Source organism: Mastomys coucha, unplaced genomic scaffold (genome assembly GCF_008632895.1).
Source record: "Mastomys coucha isolate ucsf_1 unplaced genomic scaffold, UCSF_Mcou_1 pScaffold23, whole genome shotgun sequence".
Classification (NCBI taxonomy): domain Eukaryota; kingdom Metazoa; phylum Chordata; class Mammalia; order Rodentia; family Muridae; genus Mastomys; species Mastomys coucha.
This window is the reverse complement of record NW_022196906.1, coordinates 109,222,126-109,232,704: the sequence shown is the minus strand read 5'-3', so window position 1 is coordinate 109,232,704 and position 10,579 is coordinate 109,222,126. Positions and strand designations below refer to the sequence as shown.

Below are 10,579 nucleotides of genomic sequence, written 5' to 3'. Positions count from 1 at the left end.
TTAACAGTGACTCTGGAAGTCAAGCTGGACTTGTGCATTCTTTTAAAGTACAGACTCAAAATTAGGGATGACACAGGAGTGGGAACACTAAATTATAAGAGGCCTCTCTGCCCTGCCTCTGTGGTACTGAGTTCAAACTGTCCAAACATTCAGATCCTGCTGATCCTGCAGCTGGGGTCCAGCCTAGCCCAGTTCCTATGAGGGAAGACATTCCAGGTTGTAAGAGCGGATTTGCATTGAGTTTTAAATGTGTAGGTAGCTCGGCACATGCATGCCACGCAGCTAACGGTTTGTTTGCTCTGAGTTAACCCTCGAACTCAATGTAACACAAGGAACACAAACCCAGGGGAAATGTAAACCTGAGTGGCCTTGGTGTTGGTGAACCCCCAGTGACCCAGAGAGAGGAGGTGGCAGGGTGAAATATACAATGCCATGAATCTCAGACCCGACTGAGTAGGGACAAGACTGAACTCCTGCTGGCTGGAGGGGGGTGTACGGCAGCTCCACAGGCTGCTAACCCGCTCTCTTCTCAGACTGATGGCTCTCGAGTACAGTACGGACTTAAGATTCAAGCCTTTTTTTATTAAATATTTTTAATGGGGCTAGATAGATGGCTCAGCACTCAATAGCCAATGACTTAATCAATCACAAGTACACAGTGACTGCTCCATAAGACCAGTAAGGACAGGGATGGAAGAGTTACTGGAAAGTCAAATCCATGGAGGTTCCTGAAGGTGGCACAGGGGCTCTAAGTACCCATTTCCCACCTCACCCCATCCATCCTTTCATCGATATCGTCTAATAAACTAGCAAACATAAGAAGGTATAGCCCTGAGCTCTAGACCATTAATCAAACATGAGGAAGGGTTTGTGAGGGGTCTAATTTATAGCTAGTCAATCCGAAGCTAACCTGAGACTTGAGATCCATCTAAAGGGGACAGTGTGGTGTGACCGAAGCCACTGTCTATGGAACTAGATGCTATCAGCAGACAAAGAGCCCCAGCCAGCCAGTGCATTGCTTGGTTACATTGTATACACAGGGTAAAAAGCACCCGCGGGGTCACCGAAGTCTTTCGTGTTGATTGCTGAATGTCATTATAAGGTCCACTGAGAGGGCGATCAGTGTCGCTTCTGTCTTCAAAACGTGAAGCATTACTGCTCACAAGTTCTAAAACTTAAGGTGTAGATAATACCGAGGAAATGGGGGTAGGGGGATCCCCCTTGAAGTTCTTAGTCTCCTTCATAAAAGAATTCAAGAACAGACTGAAACAGAGGTTCAGGACAGTTTTATTCGTGTTAAGAAGAAAATCCTCAGGACAGGGAAATCGCAATGTCTACAGCTGCCCAAGGGGGGGGGGGGGGGGGGGGGCAGAACAGAGATAAAAGAAGTGAGGAGAGGCACCACACTGAGTTAGGCTGGCATGAAGACCAGCTCCATCCAGACAGGAGCCATGCTGTGGTGAGAGGTTAGGAAGGAAGAGAGAGGGAGAGAGAGAGAGAGAGAGAGAGAGAGAGAGAGAGAGTCTGGCAGGCATCTGTAAGACAGGCACCAAGCCAACCTCATGATGGTTTGTAGGGACTGTACTAGAATGTAGGAATTTGGGGAAGGAAAAGCATATTATCTCATTGAGGGGATAATTATTTCACCCATCTCTTTAGCATGGCTTAAGGTGAACCCTCCTTCCTAGGGCTTGTCCCTCAGGCCAGGTGACTGACTGACCCAACCGAATGGACTGTGAAGGGAAGAGACGGCCTAGAAGTAGATTCCCTGCTTTGTTGTAACGTGAACATCCTGAGGGGTGATTTCTGCTTATCAAGGCTTGCATGGATTCCTTGCACTTAGACACACATTTTAGAACCATCCTATCAATTGTTAAGAAAAAAAAACTCATATAATTTTGATTGAGGTCTCGCACTAAAGCCGAAGATCAATGAGGAGAGTATTGACATCTTAATAGTGTCGAGTCTCCCAGTGCAGGGATACAGTGGCTCCTTCCACTTCCTGAGGTCACAGTGTGCAAGTGGAGACCTGCAGGCACCTTGCCAATGGCCATTCTTTCCTTCCAGCGTGTGGACTTCAAGGATCAGGCTTGGCGGCAAGTGCTTTTACCTCTGACCCACCCTGTGCTCTCCACTTTATCTTTAGGGGTATGGTCTCTCGCTGAACTTGGAACTCATAGATTAAACTAGGCTGGCTTGCCAGTGAGTTCCAGGGACCCGATGGTCTCCACCCTTCCAGGAGTAAGGGTGGAGATGTACACAGCTCTTTCGTGGGTCCTCACCCTGAGCAGCAGACACTACCACCTGAACCATAGCCTCAGCTCTACCCCTGCCGCCCCCACACCCCAGTACCACGTTCTATGTATACTTCAGAAAGGGTTCTCTCTAGGCTCTGGAAAGCCCCACCCCCATGGAATTTCCTGGCTGCTCTTTTGGGTGTCTGGCTTTCCCGGGTGGACACTACAAGCGGCAGGCTCCTCTTCTCTGGGATCCTGACTTCAGCTACACTGTATGTCATTCCATTCAAGGCTTTCTGTGGCAGGCAGCTCCATTCCTAGGGCTGACCTCCAACTGCTACAGAGCCAACGGAAACCATCACGACTCTGTGTAGCCTGTGCAAGGCTGAAGAAACATCCCATGGGTGACACGGAGGTCTGCTACTACACGAGCTGTGCTGAACCTGCAGAACCCACACCCGGAGCTACCACAGAATGCCTGGACAGGTAGGAGCAAAATAAGAAGCGGCCTGGATCAGCGCCAAGGCTGTTCCCAACACGTCTATATTCTAGGCTTCTGGTCCTGTGCTGGGAGAGGCAGCTCTCTGGACATCAAAGGAGTCCTCTAGGCTGCTTACTGCCCTTTGCAGCAGGTGGCTTTCTTTGATACAACCTTGATCTTTCCAGCAAAAGGCCGCTTCTAGGCTGTTCCATCCTCTTCCCTCTCTCCCTAATCTATCTGTTCTGTTTGCCCTCCTTTCATCTGAATATGACAGCTTACACGTCCACCGCCAGTGTCAATACTCTTAGGACCTATGTGGAAACAAACTTCAGGGTGCGCACTGTAGGATGTTTCCAGAAAAGATTAACGGAGGAAGGGAGATCTATCCTGAAAGTAGCTGGCACTATCCCATGGGCTAGGGTCCTAGACTCAGTAAGGAAAAGGCCACTCTAATGGTTTCTAAGCTATGACAGTGCCCTCCAATCATGAGACAAAATTAACCTTCCCCCTCCAAGTTGCTTTTCTTAGGTATTTTTGTCCACACAATGATGACAGGAACTAATCCTCTAGTCTTGCTAAGACTCTCACTAAAGCCCATCTCAATATTTGCTGTTTAGAAATTTCCCCACCAAATATCTCCCAAGATCGTTTTCTGATTTAAGTGTGTACAAGCCTCAGGGCACACACTCTTCACAGCAGGGTAAGGATGGGCACTATTTGTTTCCACAGGACACTCAGGACTCCGACAGTAATTCCCTAGTGTCCTCATCTTCTGAGGATGTAGTGAGGAATGTACCCTTATCTTATCTCAATCACGCACACAGCTCCATCCGCTGTGACCTAGCATTTTCTACCCTACTCCTTCACATTCTTTCAGTTTTGCCAATTACCTCATCTCAAAGCCATTCCCACACTTTCTGGTAGAGTTATAGAAAGGCTTGCACACATCAGTATTAACTTTCTGTTTTAGTCCAACTTTCATTACTATAACAAAATGCCTTAGGCTGGGTAGTTTATAAAGAAAATAAGGCAAAGGTTCAGGAAAATGTTGCCAGCTTGTACTAGGCTCTACTCCACCATATTAAAGGCCTTGTAGCAGGAGTCACGACATTGTTAAGGAGCACACTACAATGCCAGGGCAAGACAAGAGGCCAGAGAATGAGAAAGAGCCAGTTTTATTCTTTTTATAACAATTCATTCTTCTGGTAACTAACTGGGGTTCATTAATCCCTTCCAAGAAGAGCAGTGGCCCCAAAGCTCACTTGCTGCCCCCCTCCCCTCTCCCCCTTCTCCCTCCCCCTCCCCTTTCCCTCTACCTCCCTCTCTGCCTCCCCCCACCCCGCCTTCCTCCCTCACCCAAGCAGGCACATGCAGAAGCGCCACAGGTTGACATTGGATGTCTTCATCAAGTATTCTTTACCTTATGTTTTAAGACACAGTCTCTCAGTGAAGGTGGACTTCACTGAGCTAGACAGGCCATCAACCAAACCCACAGAATCTACATATTTATACACACACACACACACACACACTCACACACACTCACAATACTGTGACTATAGCTGGGAAGCATCATGATTGGCTTTCATGGCTGGTGGTGCTCTGAATCCAGATCCTGCTGTTCACACAGCAACTAATTTTTTTTTACCCATGAAACCATATCCCCTGGGCCATCTCTCCACATCTTAGTGAACCAACCAATTAAAAAACATGTCCACTCTAGGAGCCAGGCCCCATCTTTGGGGACATGCTCACATCATGTGTAAATGACAGCATAGACTACAGCAGAGCTTTGTGCATTAACATGGGAAGATTCAACCAATCAACATATCAAACCCAAATATGTACTGTATAATCATAGTTCTGTTTTGGAAAAATAAAATCTGTATGCTTTGTGTGTGTGAGTGTGTGTGTGTGAGTGTGTGTATGTGTGTGTGAGTGTGTGTGAGTGTGTATGTGAGTATGTGTGTGTGAGTGTATGTGAGTGTGTATGTGAGTGTGTTTTCCTAAGTACCATAATTACACAGGCATCAAAACAGAGAAATATGAGGAACTCTGCAGCCTGCTTCTACTTTCAGTGCTGTATTGTTGTGACTTTGAACATTTTATCACAAGGGCAACAACGGTACAAAGAAAAAGCTTGTGGTTTTTCCGTTTCGTTTGTGTTCTTGCTAGAGACTGAGGCTCTGCCCTAGTCGATAGAGTGTAGTGTAATGTAGTGTAAGTGAAACCCTGGCTTTAATTCCCAGTGTTGTCTAAGATTGAGCATGGGAATGCACACCTGTAATCCTGGCACTCAGGAGGCAGACACAAAAAGGATCAAAATATCAGGGTCATCCTTGGCTCCATATGCAGTTCCGGGTCAACTTCAGCTACATGAGACCCTGCTAAAGAGGCAGGGGCACCTGTGATGTCAGTTTATAAGAGTCAGTCCATGGGTTGTTGTTAGTGTTGCTATCTAAAACAGTAATCATATTTTTAGCATCTGACTAATTGCTTCACATTTGGCCATTAGTTCTAAAGAAATTGCCCCACATAAAATAAGGACCCATGCACAAAGACGGCTCCTCCTCCAACCCAAGGCAAGTGAAGTAAAATATTAAAATCCCTTCTTTTCTTTAACACCTCTGTCTTTCATTTGGTATTTGAAGCAGATTCTGTGGCCTTTTCAGCCACCAGAAAGTATTAAAACTAAATAACAGTCGCATTTGGAGGTATTAAAATGTTCAATAACATCTGAATCAAAACTTTAATCTCATTTAATTTAAAACTCTCTGTCTGATCTGGGCTTAGAAGCTGCAGCAAACACTGAGAAGCAAAGTGGTAGAGAGAACACAGGGAGACAATGTCTTGTTTTATAACTTCCTTGTCGACCCTACCCCACACCCACTCTGCTCAGATTGGCACAAGGCGAAGAAGGTACAATGCTTCCCTGGCTGGAGTCAGTCTTGGCTCTGTGCTCTCTACGTGGGTGGGGCAGGTGCCTCTTAGTCCTTTTAACGGGGGCTTCAGCTTCCCCAGTTCGAGCACTACCCCACATGCTACAGACTTTTGCTTCTTACTCTCCTCATTGGTACAAGCACAGTTTGGAGGGACAGTGTACTAATCAGCTTCCTAAAAATATCCGAGGAATACTCGAGATGCACAGATTGGAAGGAGTGAATGCTTGTCTGTGCCCACGGTCACTTGGTCCTGTTGCTTGGTCCTGTGGTGGGCCAAGTACAGCATGGAGAAGAGTGCGGCAGAGCCGTCTGTTCGTCTCTTGATGGCCAAGAAGCAAAGGGAAAAAAGGAACTAGCTGGAGCCATACTATCCACCTCCAGGGTATCCTGGTTTGCTTTTCTATTGCTGTGATAAAAATCCATGAGCAAAACCAAATCTGAGGAGGAAATAATTTATTTTAACTTAGACTCCATCATGAGGAAAACCAGGGCAAGAATTCAAGGCAAGAACTTGGAGGTGGGAACTAAGGCAGTGGCCACGAAGGATTGCTGCTTCCTGGCATACTCTCTTAGCTTGCTTCTCTTATACATGCCACTGCCCCGGGGTGGCACCACCCATAGTGGGCTGGGATGTCCTATGTCAACCAGCCATTAAGAAAATGCCTCACAGGGATGCCCACAGACCAATTGGATCTGGGGTGTCATAGTCCCCATATGGCTTTAGGTGTAAAGTTAGCAACTCTACCTATAACAAAAGTTATGCCTTGGCCCAGCTTTCTACTAAGTCCCAGATTATAAAGCTTCACTTACCTTGAAATAGTACCTATGGGACTTTTGGGGAACAGTCAAGGTCTATGTTATATCAAGCAGAGTTTAAATTCAAATTCAGCACCATCCCAATGGTCTTGCAGAAAAGACTTTGTTCCTACAACTGAAAATGTCCCTAGTTCTGCTGTCACCCTGTCAATTCTCTGGCCTCTGGGAACCACTTCTTTGGCATTCACTATTTCTAGATGTGTCCCAGTCCCTTGTGGAGTACACTTGTGCCCTTCAACAAAGCTTTGTTCTCTGTGGTTCTTCTACCTGACAGCTCCCTGACTTGATTCATGATAAACTGTGGGAAATTCTGGGCTTCTACAGTTCTCTACAAAGATTTTTTTAACTTGTAAAACGTCTTTGATGGTTGGTCTCAACTGTCAATTTGATGAGATTCAGAATCACCTCTAGGGAGATGGGTCTCTGGGAGACTTCTGAGAGGTTCATTGATTGTGCTCATTGAGAAGGGAAGACGTAGTCCACTGTGGGCAGTACCATTCCCTAGGCTGAAATCATGAACTACATAAGAAGGAAAAAGTCGGCTGAGCACAAGCATTCATGAACCTCTGCTTCTTGACTTTGGATACAATGTAACCAGCTGCCTCACTTCCTGCCACTCTAACTTCCCTGCGATGACTTCCTGTAACCTCCAACTAGGATCCAAGATGAACCCTTTCCCCCTTGAGCTGCTTTTGCCTTAGTATTTTATCACAGCAACAGGAAGAGGAAGAAAATATTCCACTCACTCCTGCTATCTCAATAGCTAATACAGGTGAGTGACAGGCTATCTGAGGTAGAATTGTGGGGTACATGTTTGGTAGGAAAGGTGTTTGGGTTTTTCTCCCCATTTTCATGTGTGTGGGGGGGGCCAAGGTTGATGTCAGGAATCATAATCATTCTTTGGCCTTAGTCACTAAGGCAGGTCTCTCAATTAAACTCAGAGCTCACTGATACAGCTAGTCTCACTAGCCAGCTTGCTACGGGCATCCCTTGGCTCCACCTTCTGAGGCTACTAAGATCATAACCAGGCTCCCACACACACCTGGCATTTTATGTGGGTTCTGGAGATCCAGTGTGCCATATGCCCAACTCATGCCTTAAACTTGAAATCCTCATGCCTTAGCCTCTTGAGTTCTGAGTTATAGCTGTACTACTGGGCCAGCTTTCTAGGCTGACTTATGAAACTCCATTTACACAGAGCCCAGAGATGGTTCAACGTCTTTCTTTAGATGCATATACAGACTTACCACTTCACTCACAGCTGTAGCTCTGCCATGTATCTACAACAGGAAAACCACATAACAACGATGAAAATTGAGCCCAGTAAGCTTCAAAAAGCTTTCATGACTTTCTTAATACTACAGTAAAAAAGAAAAACAAAAAAACCCATAGGTCTTAGAAGAAAAAAAGCAAGCTTTGAAGTTCTAAGTATGTGAAGTTGCTCAGGCAAAATGCCTATTACAGCTTGTGTTACGGTAAACTGCTTAATCAAATCAAAATACAAATGTTCAACCACCTAGGGAATACAATGGCATGGAAATAACTCATTCATAAAAATCTAATTTCTACATCCACTCAACTTAAAAATATGACCCTAGGAATTGTTACCATGACTTTTCCATTTGGAGGAGTGCACTGTGACCTCAACAGCAGCTTCTAGAGAATTCCGAATGTCTTAAGAGGAGCAGCAAAGACCTCATCGCCCTGGCTCAGATCTCCAGAGGGCACTGCTGTGAGAGCTGATTTAGCCCGGAGGACTCTCTCCTCGGCACTCAGGGTGACTTCCAGCTCTTAATTAAGAGTCACATTAATTAAGGATGTTGTCTTGGTGGACAGATGCTCATCAGAACCAATAAGGCATGGAAGGGCAGACAAACTCACCCTAAAAGTATAATTGGGGGTTAGGGAGAAGGATCAGTTAATAAGGTCATTCTGAACAAGCATGAGAAAGTTCAGTTCCCAGACCCACGAGAAAAATTCAGATGTGGTGTAGCACATTTGTAATCCTAGTGTTGAGGGGGCAGAACAGGAAGTTTCCTGAGGCTCATTGGCCAGCCAGTCTAGCCAAATCAGTGAGTTCCCCACAAAAGTGAGCATTCCTGTCTCAAAGACACAAGATGGGCAGGCTGGAGAAATGGATCTGCAGGCTGGAGAAATGGATCCGCAGGCTGGAGAAATGGATCTGCAGGCAAGGTGCTTGCCATGTAAGCTCAAGGACCCGTGCTCAGACCCTCAGCACCCATGTGAATGTAAGATAGAAGTGATGGGCCATCTGTAGTCCTAGCACTTGGAGGATAATCGCAAGGGACACCTGGATCAAGTTAGCTAGCTAGATTAGCAGTGGATTCTCTTTCAACTGAGAGACTATGCCTCAATGAATGAGGTAAAGAGTAATCAAGGAAGACTCGATGTCGGCCTTGGGCCTCTACACATATGTGCACATACATTCATGTATACCCTCAACTGTGAATGCAACCCTCATACATGTAAACATGCATATACACATGCATGCACACCACACAGATACACGCAAGAATAATTAATTGGTTAATTAACTAATACAAAAATTGAGAGGCTGTAACTTTTTTAACCTAAAAAAATTATGTGTATGAGTATGGGCATGCGAGACAGTTGTCTTCAGGGACCAGAAGAGGGCATTGGGTCCCCTGGAGATGGAGTTCCAGGCTGTAGTGAGCTGCCTATCACGCGGTCAGAGAGCCAGGTGTGGATCCTCTGAAGAAGTAGCGCATGCTTTTAAGTGCTGCGACATGGTCTATCCGGTCCCATAGCAGATTCTTACAAGTACAAAAGGGTTTTGACAAGACGTGAGAGAAATGTCATCCTGGAGTCCTTGAACTTTTCCCTCTCTGCTCCTTGGGTTGCTCTCCCTCTCCATCCATCATCTCTCAGAAGTATGGAGATGCTTTCCTGAGATGAGCATAGTCATTGCTACAGTAGGGACCATCGGACTGCCCAGTGGTTAAGGCGTGGTGCCCATGTGACAGTGTGGGAAGTTGTTGAACCTTTGAAGGTGAGGCCTTACATCAAGGAGGGGGACCTTGCAGGGGACTAGGGGTGTTTTAGCTCCTTTTCTATTGTGAGAAGCCACTGTGCCCACAATGGCTGATAGTAGGAAAGGTTTATGGTTGGGGGTCTCCACAACATAAGGAATTGTATAAGGGGTCGTAGCATTAGGAAAGTTGAGAACCACTGCTCTAGCACAATGAGCCAAAATAAATTCCTTTGCTTTGTAAGTAGTGTACGGCAGGCGTCACCTCAGTGGTGCAAGGCTGACGGATACACTCGTGCACACATTCTTAATGCAGTCCCTACGAGCTCTTCACCTCTCACACAACTTTCAGACTCTTTTGGCTTGATCCCTCTCGGATTCATCTCTTTCTGAATATGTGCCCTTGTGCTGTGACACTGCCCGTCTCCTTGTGGATGCTGAAGAGCTGCCTTTCCTCCAACCCCAGCTGGGGAAGGACCTTTCCCACTCCCGTCACGATTTGCCTCCAGGCTCAGCATTTCTGATTGCTTCTTCTGAAGGCTACCCCATTGAAAGCTTCCCTGGGCCTCCTCGTTTCTCTCAGTATTTCTCAGTACAGAAATTTTACTTTTTCTCTATCTAGGCCAGAAAAAAAGTGTGTCAAACTCTTTCTCCCTTGTTTAAAAATTATTTTCTGCCTCTGGAAGGAAGCTGCTATCCCCACTGAAGGTAGAGCCTGGACCTGTTCCTCCAGGAACATCAGCCATGGCCAGCACTTCTAAAATGACCACTGTGGGTACAGTGTGGCCTTGGCCCATACCCCCATAGTGCCAGGGATTGGCAAAGAACAGCTTTTGGTTTTTTAGAGCTCTATTTATCCCAGCAGAGGCACGAACACCTCATGGAGTGCTCTGCTGGGCAGGCAAGACAACGGAACACACCAGCAGCAAGAGGAGCAAGCCATGGAAAAGGATTCTCCTTCCCACTCTCCTCCCTGCCTCTCAGCCTTCTGCTGCTAGTCCCCCTCCTCCCACTCATGTCTCCCTCCTCCCACTCATGTCCCCCTCCTCCCATGCATGTCTCCCTCCTCCCACTCATGTCCCCCTCCTCCCAC

General features: G+C 46.5%; 1 long non-coding RNA gene across 1 annotated transcript in view; it reads left to right on the top strand.

Moving 5' to 3' along the window:
* The first annotated feature begins 8,157 nt into the window (after window positions 1-8,157).
* Window positions 8,158-10,579, top strand: part of LOC116073160 — a 16,366-nt gene continuing 13,944 nt past the window's right edge. Inside the window, exon 1 of the long non-coding RNA XR_004111698.1 lies at window positions 8,158-8,253. This is a non-coding gene — a long non-coding RNA (uncharacterized LOC116073160). The remainder of the gene's footprint in view (window positions 8,254-10,579) is intronic.